General features: G+C 28.1%; 1 non-coding gene across 1 annotated transcript; it reads left to right on the top strand.

Moving 5' to 3' along the window:
• Nucleotides 1-5157: 5157 nt before the first annotated feature.
• On the top strand, nucleotides 5158-5229 carry TRNAN-GUU (transfer RNA asparagine (anticodon GUU)). Its single transcript has one exon. It is a non-coding gene; the product is annotated as a tRNA-Asn (tRNA).

Raw genomic sequence — 5229 nt, forward strand, 5'->3', positions numbered from 1 at the left:
AGAGCAAGAATATGATCTTGATTTGAAAACCAAGATGCCAAAATGCATAGCTAATGCCTCCTTTTATAGGCTAAAGTTTGGAACTATTTATTTGATGACTAATTTTTGAGTGGGTGGTCATATCTTAACTTTAACAACAATCCTTATCTTCTTGTCTGGAGAAAACTTTATTGTTAACATCATAATTTGAACATATTATTTTCATGAAAGTTCTAGAAAATTATCTCAGCTTTTCAACAACAAAGAAATTGAGGTCATTTGGACTTTTAGAACTCGAGATATAAGCTGAAAAGTGAATAGTGTTTGGGCTGCAGGATAGATTTTGACTCTTCTATTGTTACTATAATTTGAACTTGAAAACAACCTTTATGAATCTTAGATTCCTATAAAAGTTTTAGGCCTATATCTTAGCTTTCTATCCATATAGAGAATACTTAAATCCAAGTTCTACAGCTCTAGTTATGACCCAATGACTAAACAATGTTCTAGTTTGAACTGAACCAACATCTCTTTTATAAGTTAAGCCATTTCTTTGTCTTCTCAATTTCATTTATGTGATAGGCCTGCATTTAAGATGAATATTTACCATAAATTAAAGGTATTTTATATTTATTAAATATGTTACTATAAAATATACTCTAGTTAAGGAGTTATTGATACTTCAAGTGCAAAATGATGATATAAAACCTTGATAAAAATACACTTTTAAGTACTAATCAGCTGGTCACTTGATTCAACTGTTGACCAAATATATACAAACCAAAACAGTAAAAGAGACATTCCTTGTTGGGCATTTGTTTGTGTTACATTCCTCTATAAGACCATATGCTGATTTAGTGAAATATTTAGTCACTAAAGAATTTTTTTTTGGTTTGTCTAAATTTAAAAAGACAAGTTACAAGCTAATACTAAATATTAATTTTAGGACACTCCTTATTTGTGAAAATTTTATGTGAATCAAGTAGTTAGAAAATGCATACCATAAGATGAATTTTGTTTCATTCTCACTTTTTATCATTCTTATTTTTATGGCAGGTATTTTGAAGCAAAAAGAACACCCCACAAGGTACTTGAAAGTGGTCTCTATTGACCTTTTATTTTTAAGAATGCATACCACTTTTAGAAATCATGTGAAAAAGGTCAAAGAACAAATAATATTACTAATATTCTTGTAAGTGAAATTTTTTTATGTTTAAGGTATTGATTTTGTGGATCCATTTTCTTCTTATTTTGGTAATGTTTATATCCTTTTTGCTATTGATTATATGTCCAAATGGATTAAGGTGAAATCCACACAAACTAATGAAGCTAAGGTTGTTTTAGATTTTGTCAAAACTCATATATTTGATAGGTTTAAAATCCTCAAAGCTATCATTAGTGATCATAACACTTATTTTTGCATCATTCAATAGAAGTATTACTACACAAGTACCATGTAACTCATTGAACTTTCATAGCCTACCATCCTTAAAAGAATGGCCAAGATGAAATTTCAAATTAAGAAATCAAGTCCATTTTAAAAAAGATAGTGCAACCTAACTAGCAAGATTGAAGTCTACAACTTGGTGATGCACTTTGAACTTATTAGATTGCTTATAAATCACCTATAGAAATGTCATCTTATAGAATGATTAACAGAAAAGCATGTCATCTATTAATAGAGTTTGAACACAAATCCTTTTGAGCCATTAAGCAATGCAAGTTTGGTTATGATGTTGTTGGGATTACAAGGAAATTGCAATTGCAAGAGTTGGAAGAGATACATAATGATACCTACGAGAATGCAAGGATTTACAAAAAAAAAAGACCAAGAGTCTTTATGATAGAAAAACTACAAGAAATGTGTTTCATGTTGGAGATAAAGTTTTTTTTTTTTTTTTTATCATTCATGTTTTAAACTTTTTCCTGGAAATTTGTGTTCCCATTGGATTGAACCCTTTTATTGTTTCTAATATTTGTCCTTATTATGTAGTTGAGATTATAAGTGTAAAAACAAACAAAATGCTCAAGTAGGCATCGATTAAAAGCTTTCTATGAAAGTTGGACAACAAAACTCATCACTTTCATTGAGTTAGCTAAACCAATTTAATAGGCATGAGCATGCAATGTGTCAAGCAAATGACATAAAACAAAAATACTTACTAGGAGGCAACCCCATAAAAGAATTTTCAGATTTGCTTTCTTTTTCCCTTGTCTTTTATTTTTTGCATTTTATTTTTTGTTTGTCATTCTCTTCTATTCCTTTTCTTTTATTTCAACATTGAAGACAATGTTGTGTTTAAAGTGTGGGGGAGAATTTTGGTTTTCTTTGTTGTTTCTATGTGTTTTATTAGAATTAAAAGAACCCGTAAACATTTGAAAAAAAAATTTATTTTTTTCTAACCTTATGTATTAAGTTTTATTTATTGAACTCCCATTGATTTATGAGAAATTGAGCATTATGTATGAGAATTAGTTGAGATGGATAAAAATATAAATTGAATGAATAAGTGTGCATTCAAGTTTTAAAGTTTAATTAGTTTAGATATTGACTTTGAAAATATGTCATGTTGGCTTAATAGTGTTGCACTAATGTAAGTTTTTTAGCAAATATTATATTCTTTGATTGTGCATTTTTTCAATGGTATGTATCTCTAGAACTTGTTTCATATCTGGTTAAGATTACATTTACATTACATATGTACATGAAGATGATAAAGGCATTAGAAATTTTAACTACTTGAGCCATAAAGCTAACTCAAAGCATATTATTCTTAATGAGTCCTTTTGAGCTTGTTTATCTTTTCTTTGTTTTATCCATATTGTACGCCTTAACTTTTTATATTTTTCCTTTTCTCCTGGCCAAGGATTAGTAGAGCATATATTTGTTGATATTTCATGAAATTATTGTTGGAAATTATATGAAAAAAATGATACTTGATGAAAAGAATGGGTAAAGATGCCAAAGGTAGACCATTAAAAAAATTAAAAAGAAAAAGAAAAAGAAAAGGAAAGTTGTTCCATTATATTCTGAAAGTTGTATATTGATGGAGCTTGAAATCAAAAAAATTATTGGTGCTTAAAGATAGTGGATTTGTGTGCTTTGATGAGATACTTTGTTTCAAAATTAATTTTTTTATAGAATGCTTTACTTCATTTGATTTTAACATTTTCTTTTCCTTTCTTTTACCTCATCTTAACCTTAGCCTTATTATAACAAAAAACTAAGACCTTTTAATTCATGTATTATTTGTAATATTTTAGTAATGGAGATGAGATTGAAGAGCAAGCTTATAATAGAATATATTCGTTGATTGAGTTAGAGAGATTTAAACACATATAATTTAAATATATGAGTGTTTGAGTGTATATCAATGAGAGGACCATTCACTTTGGTATGACATAGATTTTTCATTTAAATGTCAATGATTAATTGAGTTATAAAGTTCGCATGTAAATAAATTCATGAAAATTCATGTTTTTATTCTTCTTGATTGTATTCTTATTTATAATGCATGTACTCTTGGACATTGATGGGAGATTAAGAGATTAATTATAATTATTTTATTTTTTTGTTTGTTTTTATAATTTCAACTTCCGTATGTTTGATTTTATCTCTTTTTTTCTAGAGGATAACAAGAGCTAAATGTCGGGATATTTGATACAACCATATTATTCAATAGTTTTACCTATATTTACCTAATATTTTATCCATGTTTTATATATAAAATACCTTGATAATCTTTGTTTTATATTTTGAAGGCAAGTAGAGGTAAGGTTTTAAAAGGAGTAAATTGAAGATAAAATTCAAACCATGTTCCAACCTGTGTCAAATATTAGCAAATTTAACCTCTAATCTATGCTTTATGCAAAACTTGAGTTGTAAAGGTCAAAATAAAATGATTCCAATGGAATTTGAGTTGTATGGAAATCATAGTCTTCAAAGACAAGTCTTGCATTTTACCGGTTTTAACCTTCGATCATTCCGACTTGAATATCTTGAGTTAGAGAAGTCTATTTGACGCAAATCAATTTTGTTGGATTCCTAACTCAAAGACCTATCAACCTATCAAATTTTAGTAGAAAAGAGATTATATAAGAGAGATATGATTTTTATAAAACAACTTATAAATTATGCCAGCATATAGGTTTTGTGAAGAAACAAGTCCAATTTAATTCCTGAGCATCTAAACCAACATGGTAATTATTTCTACATATGGAAAAGGTATTTATTTGGTCAATTTAACTTCTCTAATTCTAAATTCAAATCTTGAAGATTTTATGCACGATAATTTTTTCTTATTTTTAGGAAAGTAGTTATTTTACTACTTAAACGTAGATTGTTTACTCTGGAAAAGACTATTATTATTTTGAAGGATACAAATGGATTAGAGGGATATGAGGATTATGGTTTCCTATCAAATAAAAAGAAAGAGAGAACAGAAAAGGGGGTAGCTATAAACAAGAAAGAAAACTCTCACCTTTTCTTATATATCTTAAATTATATTTTTATGCTTTTTCTTCCTTAGTTTTTTGATAAACCTACAAAGCTAAGTTATTTTAAATTATTATGGACTTTATGGTTGTTTAATGGTTAAGGTTAGTTACACTTTCAATTGATTAATTAACTAATGTTAATGAAAGATAAATATTAAGAATATAAATTGATGTATCATTTCAATGATCAATTTTGATTTTTATAGGTAAATGTTATCTTGAGACCAATATTTTTCTCTTAATAAGTTTGAGTTTATTTAGTTTAGTTTGATTACTTTATTTTGTTTATCATAGCATAACCTAGATAACCTTAAACCCTCTCAACTTTAAATCCTTTAGCATAAAGATCTAAACTAGATATTCCTCATGAAATCAACCTTATGCTTCCTCTATATTATCTTATTGCTTACTCACAATTTTAGCTACTTCATCAATCTATACAACCAATGTTACGATAACACAATTATATATATTAATTACCCTATAGGGATATTAAATGAATGGAATTGGGATATGGATGGAATATAATGAAATAGAGCCACTTTGAGGTTCCTTATAAAATGAGGCATGGAACGAAGACATTATAAAGAAGTTCCGGGAGTTACGAATGAAACTTCGAGCACATATCAGTCGTGGGTTGAAAACATGAATTGAACTTTATGCGATCTAATCTCCTGTTATTCCTTAGCAGCTCAGTGGTAGAGCGGTTGGCTGTTAACTAACTGGTCGTAGGTTCGAATCCTACTTGGGGAG

This window comes from Populus euphratica, unplaced genomic scaffold, assembly GCF_000495115.2.
Source record: "Populus euphratica unplaced genomic scaffold, PopEup_1.0 scaffold524.1, whole genome shotgun sequence".
NCBI classification, from domain to species: Eukaryota; Viridiplantae; Streptophyta; class Magnoliopsida; order Malpighiales; family Salicaceae; genus Populus; species Populus euphratica.